An 18,603-nucleotide genomic window follows, 5' to 3' on the forward strand; every position below is an offset into this window, starting at 1 on the left:
GCCTGACTATCTGACGTGCAAAGGCATCACTCATAGCATACCCACATGCTTTTATAAGGACGGCGCGAAGTACGGATATGCAAATGGAATTTTTTTAATACTGACACGTGTACTTATCTTTATCGGGCGACCATGTTTCGCCGCTTAACAAATGTTATCGCACAGCGCGGGACGCGCCTGAATGTATCCGAAGTTTCTGGAAAGTTACCGTTGCTTCTATCCGCTGTCTGTTGTCGCCGAACTTTGTGTTATCTGATTTATTCGCCTGACGCAAATGGTGTAGAACATTGTGGAAGGCGCGTGGGTCCCAACGATTAGTCTGGAACATTCGACGACCGCTGTATAAAAGCCGACGTGCTGACCCGCTGATCATATTTGGACGATCGCCGACTGTGTTCGCCGGTATCGTTTTTCTTTGAATGTAGCCTGCTTTTGAGCGCACAAGTTTTAACAATAAAAAGCTAGTTTCGACATACACCGTTTTGCTTTTTTCACCGTCACTACCACGTGACATCTGGTGGAGGTGCTAGTGCGTTCATCTACCGAACACCTCCGCAAAGCCGCGATCCAAGCCCGAAGCCCGAGGACAAAACCAACATCGCCCAATACCAGCGTGCTCCGCAGACTGCAAGGACTGCCCCCAGAGCACGGACTTTTACCTGAGTCGACAAAGAGGATCGTGGTCAAAAGAACCCCAATGGCTGCCCCAGCGTCCCCCGTTATCCTACAACAACCTCGGGACCCACCGACCTTCCATGGAGCAGCGACTGAACACCCGGAATCCTGGCTGGAAAGCTACGAACGAATCGCGACTTTTAACAAGTGGGACTCCGACGACAAGCTGCGGCATGCATACTTTGCCTTAGAAGACGCCGCCAGAACGTGGTTTGAGAACCGGTAGTCAACCTTGACAACATGCGACCTGCTCCGTAGTGGCTTCCTGCGCACCTTTAAGAGCGTCGTGCGCAAGAAAAGGGCCGAAGCCATGCTGGACGCCCGAATCTTCACGGAAGAAATGAACCGTCTGTTCCGCCACGCCGACCCAGATATGCCCGAGGAGAAGAAAGTCCACCTTCTGATGCGTGGTGTGAAGGAAGAACTTTTCGGCGCAATGATACGAAGCCCACCGAAGACCATAGAAGAGTTCCTTCGCGAGGCCACCAGCATCGAGAAGGCACTTGAAATGCGGAACTGGCAATTCAACCGCCGCATGAACTCTACCAACTACACAGGAATTCAATCACTGGCCACCGACGATCTGCGCCAAACTATCAGAGCGGTGGTACGGGAAGAGCTGAAGAAGTTGTACCCCAGGTCGCAGCCTCCAGTAGTCTCAAACGCCGAAATCGTCAAAATGAGCTTGAGTGATCCCTTGGAGTTCCTGAGGTGCAGCCAGCATCACCGCAGCCCCACCTGGAAACGATGACCTACGCCGCCGTAGCCCGCCGTCAAGGCCCCCTGCACGACCGCGCCAGGGCCCTTTAACGCCACAATTCCGTCGTCCACCGCCGCCGCCGCCAGCATTCCCGCCCGTCACCCAGCATCCCTGCGTGAGGACGACGGACATTTCGCGCGCTCCTGACCACCGCCCGCTCTGCTACCACTGCGGAGAAGCGGGTCCCGTCTACCTCCGATGCCCATACCGGGAGATGGGACTGCAAGGGTTCGCCGTTAACGAGCCGCCACCACAGATTGGCGAACGACCTCGCGATATCGCCGACTACCTCGACGCCACTCAGTGGAGCCCTCGACGGCCGTCTCCTTCGCCATCACCAGGCCGCTACCTGTCGCCGCAGCGCCGACCATACACTGGCCCAGCCCGGGGCCGGTCAGCGAGCCCATATCCGGAAAACTAAAAGCAGCAACCGGTTGAGGTGCGGTTGCTGTTCGTCGAACTGACGAAGATCCTCCGCCGCCGACGAAGACGCCGAACAAACTACCTCGACGACATAACGACACGCCGCAGTCCCGACGAAGTGTGGAAGCAAAGAATACGACGATGAAAGACGACCTGACGACGTCATATACCAGCCACAGGTCAACGCGACGTAGCCATGATTCCACGCCAAGACCAAACTGCAATGCAAGACAAAGAACCACCGACCTCGACGTGCTTCTCGATGGCCACGCAGTCACCGCCTTGGTCGACACAGGGGCTGATTACTCCGTCATGAGTAAACACATCGCCGCCCAGTTGAAGAAAGTAAAAACTGCATGGGAAGGCCCTCAGATTAAGACCGCTGGAGGACACCTCCTCATGCCGACTGGAATCTGCACGGCAAGAATTTCCGTTCATGACCGGACTTACCCTGCCACCTTCGTTATCCTCCAACAGTGTTCACGAGACGTCATTCTCGGCATGGACTTCCTGAACCAATACAGCGCAATTGTCGACCTGAAGTCGAAGTCGATAACACTGCCGGGAGATGGAGCGATACCGCCGGAGCGCTCTCGTAGTCACCATGCCTTAAGTGCGCTCGAAAGTTCAGTCAGCATCCCGCCTCGATTCAGCATTGTCATTTCCGTCGGCACCAAAACACCTACCGACGTAGAAGGCGTCATCGAGGGTGACGAACGTCTACTGCTCGACCACGAAATTTGCGTCACAAGAGGGATCGCTCGGCTGCACGGAGGGAAAACTGAAGTGTTGCTGACAAACTTCAGCTAGGAGTTCAAGAACATCAACAAGGGCACGATGATCGCGTACATCGAGGAAATTTTGGAAACCAGTAATGCATTTGTCCTCTCCGATTCCGCCGCATCTACCCCGACGACCATGGTTCCCAGACCAGACTACGACATTATTCCAAGTCTCCCCATGATTGAGCAAGATCAGCTCAGAAGTCTGCTCCCACGATACAAAGGCTATTTCTCGACGTCATCAAGGATTCGACAGACACCAGTCGCAAAGCATCGCACAATCACCGAGGAGTGCGCTAGACCACCCTGCCAGAGCCCTTACCGAGTTTCATGGCGAGAACGTAAAGCTATAAAAAAACAAGTCGACGAAATGCTGCGCGACGACATCATCCAGCCATCGAAAAGACCGTGGGCATCCCCTATTGTCTTGGTGAAGAAAAAGGGGGAACCTTACCTTTCTGCGTCGATTATCGTCGTCTGAACAAGATCACAAAGAAGGATGTATACTACCTACCAAGGATAGACGACGCATTAGATCGGCTCTGCAACGCAAAATACTTCTCGCCGATGGATCTCAAGTCTGGCTACTGGCAAATAGAAGTCGACGAGAGGGATCGCGAAAAGACCACCTTCATCACGCTAAACGGCCTCTACGAGTTCAAGGTCATGCCATTCAGACTGTGCTCGGCACCTGCAACGTTCCAGCGCGTCATGGACACGGTGTTAGCAGTATTGAAGTGCCAGACCTGTCTTGTTTACTTGGATGACGTCGTCGTCTTCGCCGGAAATTTCGACGATCACCTTAGGCGGCTAGCGACAGTAATAGAGGCCATCTAGTCATCAGGGCTCAGTCTGAAGCCGGAAAAGTGCCGCTTCGCTTACGATGAACTTCTGTTCCTAGGCCACGTCATCAGCAGGTCTGGAGTCCGCCCCGACCCACAAAAAACAGCTGCCATCGTAAAGGTCCCGCAGCCCATCGACAAGAAGGCAGGCAGTGCGTAGATTCCTGGGCATGTGTGTCTACTATAGGCGCTTTGTCAAGGACTTTTCACGCATCGCGTAGCCGCTGACACAGCTAACTAAATGTGACGCCAAGTTCGTGTGGGAAACGCCGCAAGCCGGCGCATTTCAAGAACTCAAACGACGCATGCAGTCACCGCCCGTACTTGCGCACTTCGACGAGGACGCCGATACCGAAATCCCCACTGACGCCAGTAGCCTAGGCCTGGGTGCCGTCCTAGTCCAGAAAAGAGATGGACATGAACACGTGATAGCTTACGCTAGCCGGTCGTTGTCATGAGCGGAAGGCAATTATTCTACAACCGAAGAGGAGTGCCTTGCCATCGTTTGGCCTACAGCAAAATTTTGCCCTTACCTATATGGCACGCCATTCAAAGTAGTCAGCGATCATCACGCCCTGTGTTGGCAAGCGAATTTAAAGGATCCTTCAGGACGGCTGGCGCAGTGGAGCCTAAGACTGCAAGAATATCATATCACTGTAGCCTATAAGTCCGGACGAAAACACTCTGATGTCGATTGCCTATCACGCGCCCCATTGACTCGCCGCCGCAAGATGACGAAGATGACGACGCCTTCCTTGGCATCTTAAGCGCTGAAGACTTCGCTGAACAGCAGCGAGCAGAACCGGAGTTGAAAAACCTCGTCGAGTATTTGGAAGGGCACACCGACGTTGTCCCTAGGGCATTTAAGCGAGGATTGTCTTCGTTCTCGCTTCAAAACAACCTACTCGTAAAGAAGAACTTCTCACAAGTGCGCCTAATAACCTTCTTGTCCCGTCAGGAGTGCGTCCAGAAGTATTGCACGCCCTGCATGACGATCTGACCGCTGGACACCTCGGATTTTCCCGGACACTATCGAAGATACAGGAAAGGTATTATTGGCCGCGCCTGACCGCCGACATCGCCCGTTGTGTCAGAACATGCCGAGACTGTCAGCGACTCAATACACCACCGACAAGACCAGCCGGATTACTACAGCCAATCGAGCCTCCTTGCCGACCATTCCAGCAGATCGGGATGGACTTGTTGGGACCTTTTCCGACGTCAACAACCAGAAATAAGTGGATCGTCGTGGCTACGGACTACCTCTCCCGCTTCGCTGAAACCAAAGCATTGCCGAAAGGTAGCGCAGCCGAAGTGGCGAAATTCTTTGTCGAAAACATCCTGCTGCGACATGGCGCCCCAGAAGTCCTCATCACCGACAGAGGAACGACCCTTACAGCGGAGCTCACCCAAGCCATTCTGCAATACAGTCAGACAAGGCACAGGAGGACAACTGCCTACCACCCACAGACGAATGGTCTTACGGAGCGTCTGAATAAGACCCTCGCCGACATGCTAGCAATGTAGTACGTCGTCGTCGAACACAAGACCTGGGATGCCGTCCTTTCGTACGTAACATTCGCTTAGAACACGGCGGTGCAAGAAACAACACAGATCACGCCGTTTAGGCTGGTTTACGGCTAGAACCCGATGACGATGCTCGACGCCATGCTGCCGCACGTCACTGACGAGGAGAATCTTGACGTCCCTTCTCCAGCGCGCCGCAGTAGCTCGACAGCTCGCCCGTCTACGGATCAAGAACCAGCAGCGTACCGACAGCCGACACTACAACCTCCGACGACACTTCATCGAGTACCAGCCCGACGAAGCGAAGTGTTTGGGTATGGACCCCGACACGGCGACGAGGACTGAGTGAGACACTGTTGCGACGCTATTTCGGACCCTACAAGGTCATCCGACGTATTGGCGCGCTGGACTATGAGGTCGTGTCAGACGGCATTTCGCATTCACAGCGGTGCCACGCACGATCTGAAGTGGTCCACGTAGTGCGTCTTAAACCCCTTTACGGAGGCTTACGAACTTCCTTATTTTGTTGTTTTTGTTGCTACGAGTGCTTTTGTTTATTGCTTTCGTTTATTTACAGCATCGGGTCGATGCTTTTTAAGAGGGGGCATTGACACGTGTACTTGGTTTTATCAGGCTACACGTTTCGCCGCCTAACAAATGTTATCGCACAGCGCAGGACGCGCTCGCATGTGTCAGAAGTTTCTGGAATGTTTTCGATGGTTTCATCCGCTGTCTGTTGTCGCCGAATTGTGTAATCTGATTGCATGTATGCGCTACGCGAATGGCGTAGAACTTTGTTGAAGGCATGCGGGTCCCAGTGATTAGTCTGGAACATTCGACGACTGCTGTATAAAAGTCGATGCGCTTGACCCGCTGATCCGATTTTTGAAGATCGCCGAGTGTGTTCGCCGCAACCGTTGTTCTTCGAGTGTAGCCAGTTTTTGAAGGCACAAGTTCGCCCAATAAAACGCTCGTTCCCTTAATCACAGTTTTGCTGCCTTCTTAACCGTCACTACCGCGTGACAATACTTTAGAACGACCTGAGGTGAAGTTGAACAGGGGCTTGGCAAAACGGGGAAAATATTCCCAACAAACATGATCGTCTAGAAAACGTAGTCTAAGGTCAAGGTATTGTAGTTCATCCTCCTTTGGTTGCTCCGAGGTGAACCTCAAACCCTGAGCAAGCTCACTAAAAAGAAGAGAAAGCGCACGCCTCTTTCTGCGATAGCCATCAAGACGTTCAGATACCTTGATGATTTCTTGGTTTTAATTGACAGAGACGACTCTACCAATAAGATGGACGAAATAGCGGGTATTTTTAGTTAGCTTGGTCAGGGTTTGAGGTCCTGTGTGTCTTCGCTATGTCCTTGTCAGTGCGTTGCTTCACCACCAAGGTGTGATGATTAGTCGCTAGCTAGCCCAACTTTCCACATTACCGCATATCATGTTAGTGGTGCATAAATAAAGGTCATTTTTATTATTATAAATATTGCTGAAGTTGTTACCAATTGGCCCATGTCTATCGTCTGCGTTGCGTGAAACGTGTTTGAATTTTTATTGCATTCCCGTCTTTCTGTTAGTACAAAGAACATAATAATAGATGAGCAGCATGGTCTGTGTGAGGGTGTGTTCTACAAAATGAATTCGGTAGCAGTTACGACCCATGCTTCTAGTGCGGTACATACCAGGGTCCAATTGGACACTCTTCACTTTGACCTAAGCAAAATATTTGGTGTGATTTTTCATGAGCTCCTTCTTACAAAGTTCACGCAAAGGGTCATATGTTCTATCACTGCCCGGGTATCTAACAGCTTAAGATCGTTCTTCAGATCACTTGATCTGTAAGGTCACTAGCGCAGTTTCTCAAGGATCCGTTCTTGGCCCTCTTCTCTGCGTACTGTTGGTAAATTGCATTTTATCAGCAATTCAAAACTCTTCATTCCTACTGTATGTTCATGATTTAAAGCTATTTAAGACTGTCAACAGTCTTCACAACTGCATTTTCCTACAAAAAGACATTTTTTTTAACTTTCAATCTGATGCAGACAGAATAAGCGACACTTAAGCGGAAGCGTTAGCCCGGGCCCAACTCTGACGCGGCCTATTCAAATACATGTAAAACGCAGGAACGGTTTTCTGATATAATCGTCAACCAATTTTAATGAAATTTGTTGCATTTGAGAGAGAAAGTTAAATTACAGCCACTGTTGAAAGCGGAATTTCGATTTAGGGCCTGAATTTCGTTTCTAAATAGTCTGGGTGGGCATTTCTCTTAGGAATAAAAAGATGATACTAGGAGCATGCTACCGCACTCCTAACGCCCCAGCGAGTTTCGTTGATGAATTGCACGGCGTCACTGCCGATATTGTTTCTCGGTCTCTTTCCTTCCCGGTCATACTCTTAGATTATTTCGATTTTCCAGGTATAGCATGGTCCGGCGCTTTTCCTATAGTCAGCCCATCTTCCACCCAATGTAATGATATGTCCAATTGCTTCCATTTCAAGCAGCTTGTGACAGAACCGACAAGGATTGCGCCTGAATCCTAGAATACATTGGACTTAACCTTTTCTACTCACTCAGAATCCGTATCTTCTATAGCTTACCTCCCTGGTCTCAGAGATCATTCGCTCTTGCGCTTTAACATCAACATATCCTCTCCTCGAGTCCAGCGGAAACATTAAAAAATTCGCGACTATAAAAGAACTAAATTTGACCTTATCAATGACAAATTGAGTGAATTCCTGGACATTTATATCCAAACTTTTACCCTTCGAGATGTTCAAGAAAACTGGAATGTACTTACTACAAATATAAACCAACTCATTGACAAGCATGTACCTGCTAGAGAAGTGGTATCTCACAATAATGCACCGTGGTTTACTAATACGCTTAAACGTCTCTGTAATAAAAAGCAGTTGATGTTTAGTTTGGCAAAGCTCTGGAACACTGCTAAACGCTGGGAAAGGTACTTTAATGCCGTAGAAAATTACCTAAATTCTGTTCACGCAAATAAGACATCTCTCTATGACTCTACCTAACCTACTGTGTAATAACCCTAAAAAATTTTGAAGCATTGTGAAGGGCGATGAAAGTTACCTGATATCTTTGCATAATGATTCATAAGGGCGATGAAGTTACCTGAGGTCTCTGAATGATGATTGTTAAGGGCTATGAAAGTTACCTGATCTTTCTGAATGATGATTCGGGTGAACCCATCCCGTCAGCTGATTGCCCTCTCATATTTAATGGGCCTTTCAGTAGTAATTTTTGCACCCATGATGCAGACGAGCTTCGTAATTTTTCTCAGAGAACTCTTCCCCCTACGTCTCCTGTTACGATAGAATATGCTGGTATAGTAAAGGTAATCAACTCTCTGAAATGTTATTCCTCTTGTGGCGTAGACAGCATCAACTCAAAATTTCTCAAACAAACAAGGATGTGCTCAGCTCTTTTCCTTACTAAGATTTGTCAGTGATCTCTTGATCATGGTTCCTTACCGTCAGACTGGAAGATTGGGAAGGTGGTTCCTATTCATAAATCTGGTAGCACGCACTCTCCTCTCAACTACCGCCCAACTTCATTACCGAGCATTCCTTGTAAAATAATGGAGCATATACTGTATTCTAACATCTTTAACTTCTTAGACTCAAATAACTTCTTCACCGGTGCTCAACGCGGTTTCCGCCGATGCTACTCATGTGAAGCACAACCACTACTTGTCACACAGCGCTTGCACACCCCACTGGACAGAAGTTCCCAAGCTCACTGCATATATTTAGACTTCGTGAAGGCGTTCGATAAAGTATGTCACACACTACTTATGGTCAAACTTTCAGCATTGAACTTAGATAATAAATTACTAACATGGATAGAATACTTTCTTACCAATCGACTTCAGTATGTCACGGTTAACGAACACGATTCTTCACCATCATATGTTCCATCTGGCGTGCCTCAGTGCTCAGTTTTAGGCCCATTGTTTTTTTTTAATTTACAGTAATGAGCTACCAAGTTGTATTTCTTCTAAAATTCACCTTTACACCGATGATCGTGTTATATACCGCGAAATTAGTAGTGAGCACAATGAACACCATGTTACTTTTATTTATTTATTTATTTATTTATTTATTTATTTATTTATTTATTTATTTATTACCTTCATTGTCCGAAACTGTTACAGAAGGGAGTGGGTAAAAAAATACGCAATTGTTGTGAATGTTGGCACCTAGTATATGCAATAATAATTGTCGACACCGGATTTAAACGCAGGAACACTTGGCACGGCGACGAAGGAGGTGGACAGGTGCTTCCATTCCCTCGTTGTCTTTGGCAAGAATGAATAGGAAAATAAGTTAGTATGCCAAAAAGAAATTTCAACTTTATCATGGCGATTAGTATGACTAGACAAATAAGATGGCTCATTAAGAAGTCCATTTTCAGATTTGGAGTATGAAAAATCTTATGAAATAAGGATAAACGAAATACTTTTCTGCGCAGAGAAAGATTAGGAAGTTTCAAAATGTGTTTTATCGACGATACACTTGAAAAGCGGGAATAATTTGACAGAACGAAACGCTCACTACGGTTTTGTACGGATTCTAATTGACTACTAAGAAATTCTTTACTGGGATACCACAAAGCACATGCCTATTCAAGCTTAGACCTTACAAGTGTTTTGTATAATGTTGATTTAAGAGAAGATGGCGCCTTTGAAATGTTCCGGCTAGGAAACCTAACGTGCGATTAGCATTGTTAACGACGTAGTTAACATAGGTTTGCCAAGAAAGGTTAGCAATCAGGTGAACACTTAAATACTTATACGTGGTAACCTCGTCCAGTTCATAGCCATCAATGTGACAAACAGGACGGTTAAAAGTAGAAGCTTTTCGAAAGAGTCTCAATACTTTACACCTTTTGTTCATATAAAACTTATTGTATTCAGCGGAGTAGTGTTTACTGTTAGCCTTCCCAAATTCAGACAGCTTTTTTCGAGATGTACGAGTGGAAATGCAATAATCCTCCGTAACACTGATGCCGGCTGCCTTTAGTTTCTGTCTAGCGGTGAAAATTAAATCCTACGACTTAAAACTCGAAAACCGGGCGGTAATGGGGCGGCGTTTATTTGGCAGGTATTTTCCTAACCTGTGAGCACGACAGATAACTTCAACCGTGAGCTGAAGTTCAAGCGTTGACGTCAGTAGATTGCGCAAGATTACCTCTGACTCAGCCCACGACTCGGATTGTTTGTCATCCGGCTCATGAAAGATTAGGTTCCCGCGCCGGAATCGGTCTTCAAACTCGTCTAAGCGTTGATTATTGGCAGTAGTTCCGGTGCGCACAGCAGTTGATAGCTAATCTGAGTTAATGACTCCAGCACAACCTTCTGAAACAGCCATTTTGTCTTCGACGGCGATAAGACGATAATTAATGTAAGTTATTTGCGTTTCTAAATTCAATTGAATTTCCTTCACTTCGTTAAGTTGTGATAAAACTTAGGCGTGATCTCTGTCACTTTTCGCATTAAGGGATTTTGGTAGCACAACAACTTCGCTACTCTTTTTACTTGGATCCTCTTTTGGAACGCCGGGGTTCAACTCAATGTCTCCTCCCAACAACAGCAACTTGGTAACATCCTAGCATTAACACGCAATGTCAAAAAGAAGACGTGGGCATGGAAACAGCAGCAGGTTCACATTACTTGTGCGCTTAGAGTACAGTGATGAAATGGGACTAACCTGCACCAGAAAGCACAAAAAAGGTTGACGGATCCGCATAGCTGCCACGCTCACATGCCCACCCTACAATCTGACTTAGATTCCATTATGGGCTGGTGCGATAGTGGCTTATGGAATTAAACATTAGTAAATGCAAATTAATGCGTGTTTCTCGCAAAAACGAACGCCGCCCAATTTATAAACTGAAAAGTAGTACGCTCAAACAAGTTTCGTGCTATGGTTATCTCCAAATCAATATAACGTCTGATCTAACATGGAAAATTCACGTCACTGTAATAAGTAATAACTCAAATCGAATGCTAGGATATTTACGTCGAAATTTCAGTAAGTCTCCAATAGAACTAAAATCGCTTCTTTATAAAACACTTGTGCGCCCGAATCAGAATGTGCAGCAGCTGTTTGGGATCCTGACCATGATAACCTTATTAACGCACTGGAATTGATTCAGAATAACGCCACACGTTTCATACTAGCCAATTATTTTCGTACATCCAGTACAACAGCAATCAAACCCAGTTTAGCGTTGTCTCAGTTATCACCGGAAGAAAAGTTTTTCGCTTATGGTTTATTTCAGAGAGTCTACCGTCGTCATTATCTGCACTATGCAAAAAAGAGATGAGGCGTGCAGACAGGACACAAGAGTAGAGAAGTGGACAACACGAACGCCGCTCGTGTTGTCGACTTCTCTGCTCTTGTGTCCTGTCTGCACGCCTCATCTCTTTTTTGCATAATGAATCCTTACCAACTAGCTGAGCTTTCTGTCATTCTAATCATCTACACGCTGAGCTCATCCCTTCACCTAAGGTACGCATCCTCTCGCACGAACACATTCCTACACTCTTTCATACCAAACACCTCACGTGGCTGGAACCACCTGCCTGCCAACCTTGTTTCCATCATGCATCATGCTTGGTTCAGACAACCCTTACTTGCATTTTTTCATTGTAACTAACTGTGCCACATTGCGAATCATTTTCTTTCTCTCACGCTGTTCGTTTCTTTGTTTTGTTGAAATTTCTTGTATTCTGCCTTAATAGTTTTTTTTGTATTACCGTTTCTTTTGCATAACCTTGTATAACTTACCGTGCCTTTGTAACCACTCCCCTCTACAATGCATCTGCGTTTGAAGGTATGTGGAATAAATAAATTAATAAAAATAATTTTCAAAAATTCGGAAGCTCCAAAATAAATAGAAGCATGAAGTTTACAAATTAATAGCTCTGCATCAAGAACAGATATAGCGTTAATGTAAACGACATCCATTAGATCATTCCAAGCAGACAAATTCTATACGTCAATTCATATTTTCCTTGAATTCGTTAAGTTGTGCAAAGGGCTTCCGCAAAAGCTGTGTTTCCATATTACTATTTTTTTTTAGGTTCGTCTGTAACACACAAATTTTGTCCGCTTTAGATGTTCTATTAGATGCAATTCACATAATGTTTCTATCGTTTTTATTGCTAAGTTACAAAGTTGTAAAGTTGATAGTGTTCTTTTTTCTCAAAATTTGGGAGTTATGTCAATTTGTAATAGAAAAATGACAATTAGAACAAAAGCTCGAAACCAACAGTCACTAGATCTTAAGTTCTTCTCTTAAATGCAGCAAGCCTCGTCAGACTTGGTGCAGTACGTGGCTGCCGCAAAAAACGAACTCTCTTTTTGCATGTAGTAAGTTATACGGGAAAAACGCACCATGTGCAATTCTAATACAACTCTCGAAACACCGGGTCAATGAACTAAAAGGTCTTGTGTATTTCTACAAAACGATAAGTTTCTCTTCACACGATAAATATGCGAAACTACGTGCCCTTAGCGCTCTTGGTATTTTTTTTCATATATCCCATGATTTCCACTCTCCTGTTGCTTTAATAAAGTGTACTCCACTGTGAGCGGAGAGTCGCCGCTAGGGGGCCGAGTTGACAAGACGGGATACACATGGGCTCCGAAAACTTTTCTTGATTGTGGCGAAAAAAGGCAGTTCTCGAGTCTAGAACTACCACACCGAACACCGGAAGGTCGACGGACTGCGCAGACATCGGGACTATCCCAAGTGGGCGATTTTTTTAGCCACAATGGCAGTTTTAATACACTGCCACGCCGGCGGCCTGGCTAACCCTAACTAGCTGGGTCTACGACGCCACTGTTCCCACCACTTCGGTGGGAACGACGCCTGACTCGGGTGCGGTCGGGCCCCCGCTTCGCCGCGAGACGCGTGGATGGACGTCGTAGAAGTGGAAGGGGAGACAATTTCCCCGGAAGAATATGACGACCCGGGCTGGATTGCGGCTCACGAACGCCAAGAGACGCCCAGACCTCGATGAACGATCCAAGTACGTCGGAGACTTGCCGGTTTCAACGGCGTGGAAAACCACGAACGCATGAATTCTACAGCGACCAATGGCCCCGAGGCAATCGCAGCTACCGGAGGATGACTACAAAGTCGTGATGCGCCCGAGAGGTGGGCTCCACATGGCGCAACAACGCATTGCGTACACAAAGGATGGCATTCTGCTGGCAGCCGCACTGACACCAGAAAATGCCGGAGAAGATACGCCACGAATCAATCCAAGACAAAACACCATGATCATGAGCACGCCGAAACTGGAGAATGCGAAACGCTGCAGCTAGATACGGGAAATCCCACTTGGATCGAACAGCTACAGTACGGCCGAATACTTTACTGCGCCGGAGAACACCTCGAAGGGAGTCATACACGGTATACCAGAGTTCGACACGCCTGAAGACGTTGTAAAAAGCCTGGTGAACTGTAGAAACTCGACTATACTACACGCAAGACGCATGGGGCGCACCGATTCGGTTGTGATAGTGTTTGAAGATACATACGTACCACACTACGTGTACTACCGCGGAGCTGAATACCGATGCCTACTATAACGTTAGCAGTACGAAGCGGATGTAAGCCCGACACCAAACAGCAAGAAATGTCGGGGGTGCGGAACTTTCAGTCCACCCGAAGATCATCAGTGTGAGCCAAGATGCTTCATGTGTGGGAAGGGACACCTCACAGGAGACAAAAAGTGCCGTAAAGAATTCAAGACCCCATATCTTCTTAGAAAGAGGCAGTGAAAACAACAACAACGGAATGAACATCAACCGCAGAAAGCTATGGCAGACAATCGCCCTAGTCGGTCCAAGGAGCGGTCGGGCAGCACCGAATCGCACAAGGGATCGACATGGACCAACAGCCACGGCAGCAGACGCCGCGACAGGAGCCGCTCTAGCTGCTTCTCAAGACTCCCCGGTGGAGGCGGTGGCGGCCGGTCCAACTCCAAGTCCCGGTCCAGGTCCCGGCCCAGGTATGAATCGAGATCGAGAGGATCCCCACTACACGGAACCCCGGAGAGCTCTGGCGGGGACGACGGCAACAAAACGCAGGTGCAGACGCGGTCTCCGGCGCGGCTTCTCCGTCCAATATAACACCTAAAATAGAAGGGTTCGCCCTGGAGTAGGAAATGATCCAAATTAGAAAATTACTAGCGCAAGTTACTCGTGAAAATGCTAAGCAGAGGAAGGAAATTCAACAGTTTAAGCAAAAAAACGCTAGGCTTCAGCAGAATAGGACACACGAGCTAAGTCACACGCCTACCGCCAGTACGCCACAGACGCCTAGCCACGAGTCAACGCCCGCTCTCGCGCAAATGACAAGGACGCCGCCCCACAAATGAAAAGCTGACGCGCCAGATGCATGCAGAAACGCTGGAAACAGCAAAAACTTAATAGAAACCTGAGAAGGAAAATCGCCATGCTCAATAAGGAAATAGAGGACTATGCGAATAGATTAAGCCGTCAAAATTGGGAGGTCACGCGTAACGCCTTGGAGACAGATAGGGCTGCCTAAAACCTTGAATCTTCTGCGTTATCTTTTAGACCCGGAAAACAGCAAGTCCACACAACGACACTGCCTGCACAAAATAATTCACAGATACAAAGGCACGGAAGAACTTTTACAGGAACTACAAGGGCTATACGTAGAAAATGCAACCAAAGAACAACAACATCCGTATACTGGCAAGGAAAACCCGTATCTTGACAGCGCCATAACCGAGGCTGAAGTTCGAGCGGAACTCATCAGGCTCAACACGAAATCCACGCCAGGCCCGGATGGAATCACCAACAAGATCCCGAGAAATCTCGATGATGAATCTATCTCAGCCCTCACCAAGTATATTAACAACTGCTGGGAACATGGTAATATTCCACGTCAATGGAAAACCGCCCAGGTTATAATGATTCCAAAGCCGGGAAAGAAACTTGAACTTGAGAATCTCAGGCCTATATCGTTAACGTCGTGCGCTGGCAAGCTCATAGAGCACGTCATCCTCACCCGTGTAACTAATTACATGGACGATAATGGCCTTTTCCCGCACACCATGATTGGGTTTAGACGAAAACTGTCGACACAAGACAATATGTTACAAATCAAACACCAAATAATAGACGCGGGACCTCAAACACTAAATACAAAAGCTATCCTTGGTCTTGATCTTACGAAAGCCTTTGATAATATCACCCACAGGGCTATTTTAGAAAACTTACAAGGCCTAGGAGTGCAGCAACGAACCCATACGTATGTTAAAGGCTTTCTCTCTGACCGTATTGCGCAAATCACAATCGGTGCAGTGAAATGCAAAGAGATAAAACTCAGAAGCCGGGCCACACCACAAGGATCAGTCTTATCTCCCTTTCTTTTCAGTGTACCTATGATTGGCCTGCCAGCAGAACTAGAAAATATAGAAGGATTACAGCATAGCCTGTACGCCGATGATATCACCCTTTCGGTAACAGGTGGAAGTGATGGGCAGATTGAGGAAATCCTCCAAACAGCCATACATACGGTTGAGAAATATGTCGTGGATAAAGGATTGAAATGCTCGCCGCAAAAATCAGAATTACTTCTACACCGACCGACCCGCAGGGGCCGTAAGAGTTCTACGGATAAACCAAACATCACGCTTTCTGTAAATGGCAACCAAATACCTATTGTCGACAGCATTAGAGTCCTCGGACTCCACGTATCAGCGAATGATCACAACGAAGAAACAATCAGAATACTAGAAAACAGCGCACAACAAACAATGAGACTAATTAAGAGAATAGCTAATCGCCATTACGGGATGAAAGAGAACAATCAGGCACGACTAGTCCAGGCTTTTGTCATCAGCCACATAGTATATGTAACCCCTTACCTTAATCTCCAAGTAGCAGAAAAGACAAAAATCGAAGGCATAATTAGACGATCATTCAAACAAGCCATAGGTTTGCCGATAAACACATCGAATGACAGGCTCCTAGCCTTAGGTGTCCACAATACGCTCGAAGAACTCATAGAAGCCCATACGAAAGCGCAATATGAAAGACTCTCACAAACACCTACTGGCAGACACATACTTAACAAGCTTAGAGTAACATACGCATCACAGTATGGCACTTAAGTAGACATTGCCTACGACATAAGGAAGCAGCTAATTATCCCACCGCTACCCAAAAACATGCGTCCCGAACACCACAGAGAAAGGCGGGAGGAAAGGGCAAAGGCTATAGAGAGGAGATTCCAACGCTCTCAGGACGTGGTGTACGTCGACGCGGCAGAGTACACGACTAATCAGAATATGTGTATCGTTGCAGTGAACTCGGACGGTGAGCGTAAGGTCAGCGGATCTATTAAAACCAACAGAGCCGAGGTGGCTGAGGAATCGGCCACTGCTCTCGCAATGGCTTCCACACTGGCCACGATAATAGTCAGTGATTCTAAAACCGCCACTTTAAATTACGCAAAGGGGCGCATTTTGCCGGAATCACAGCGTATCCTGGCAAACGTCCGCGGTGAGCGGGTTGTCTGTATCATCTGGGCGCCTGCGCACTCGTCCCTCCCGGCAATGAGGCGGCCGACACCGTGGCTCGAGGACTCACAAGCCGAGCCGCCGGGGTGCCGCGGCTGGGGCTGACAGAGGACCGGATGGTTGGCTACAGGGAGACAACTAACCATTACAGATTGGGGAGGGTTTGTTTCCCTCCCGCACACCCATCACTTAATAAGCAGCAGGCGGTGGCATGGCGCCTCCTTCAAACAAATACATATGCAAATCCGGTGACTTATAATCGCTATTACCCAGGCCAATATTCGGTCCATTGTAGGTTTTGTCAAGAAAGGGCGGACTTGGATCACATTATCTGGGCCTGCCCTCGGGCGCCCCGACAAGGCCAAAAAATTCAGGATCGGAAGCAGTGGGAGACCATGTTGCTCAGCTCGGCCCCCGAAGAACAACTTTTGGCTGTCCAGCAGGCCGAGGATGCCGCTAGAGCTCAAGGACTTCTGGCCGCCGTCTAGGCGGAGTTGCCCCCCCCCCCCCCAATCTGCCGACTATATAAATAAAAGTTATTTCGCTCTCTCTCCTGTGAGCCTTCCACTACTATGGTATATGCCTCGGTACTTAGGGGCAGAACGTGCAATCTAATTCGGGCCTCATGAAAGGCGCCCAGAATCAATTGATATCTATTTTCCAGCGCCGCTTTTGACGTTCTAGTGACCATAATCCAACTCCCTCAAATATACCTTAAATTCGACCTCTGAGTTTAAGACGTACTATATCAGACCTTCTGTTCCTGTATAACGTGTTCCACTGCATTACACCTTGTGCGAAAATTCTGGATCATGTGCAACTTTAGCGGCCGCAAAGGTATGCCAGGCAACATTACACGTTTCCTGCGCGGCCTTTTTGCATTACAGATTTCCCTATTACTCGACTGCAGAAAACGTGTACTAAATATTCTGTGTTGACATATTTCAGACTTCATTTCGTGCACTTTGTATCTGATATAACTATTTGAGCACCTAATACATAAAGATACTTTAGATTTATTAAATAAATATAACACCTTGTCCGAATTTCAACATGGCTTCAGGAAAAGGTATACATATATTCAACTTGTGCGGAACTAGTTGCCACCGTCCATTATCGTTCCAAGCACATAAATAATATAAAGCAAATTGATGCTTAATGAAAAAAGAGAGCGCTACGAAGACAAGGACGAAAGAACAACGTGCACGACAGACAAGGCGCTGACAGACAAGTATGCTCAACCAACTCGCCCACATCAAGCTTCTGCTGCTTCAAATTGATGCATTTTTATACATTTTTCAAAAGCATTCAATATGTATCACACAGTAAACTAATGTTTCAATTACATGACTTGCTTAGAAATTCACAGCTTCTTAACTAGATCTCAGCGTGCTTAAATATTCGCCACCAGTTTGTTCAATACAAAAGACATCAATCAGACCAACTACTAGCGAAATCAGGCATCCCACACGGCTCGGTTCTTGAGTCACTTCCGTTTTTCGTATATATCCAAACGATATCGTAAAATACATCTGTTAAAATAAAAACTGTACACAGACTACAGTGTTCGGTACACAGAGGCAAACAGTCGATCGAACCAGGTATTCTTAAATGAAACTTTTAGCGTATAGTTTCATGGTGCCAACGTAGGCTGATGTGGACGAACATCGATGGAATTATTTTTATGCGGATCACAATTAAAAAGAGGTGCTTCGAGTTTCAATACCAATTTAATAATTTGTTTTTGTCCAGGGCCGGATTAAGAAAAATGGGGGCCCTGGGCTAATGCGCATGCAAGCCCCCTTTCCCTATACTGACCTCCCCCCCCCCCTGTCGCCACTGGAAATATGCCGTGTTTCCTTTTATTTCCACGAAATTAAAAAGAACGAAGTGCGATCAACGGGATTATTATTATTTTTATTAATATAAGGAAAACCACAAAACTTGCTTGAAACGCGTGCTGTTGTAAACACCAACACATATGTTCATTTTGTGAT

Source organism: Dermacentor variabilis, chromosome 10 (assembly GCF_050947875.1).
Source record: "Dermacentor variabilis isolate Ectoservices chromosome 10, ASM5094787v1, whole genome shotgun sequence".
Lineage (NCBI taxonomy): Eukaryota > Metazoa > Arthropoda > Arachnida > Ixodida > Ixodidae > Dermacentor > Dermacentor variabilis.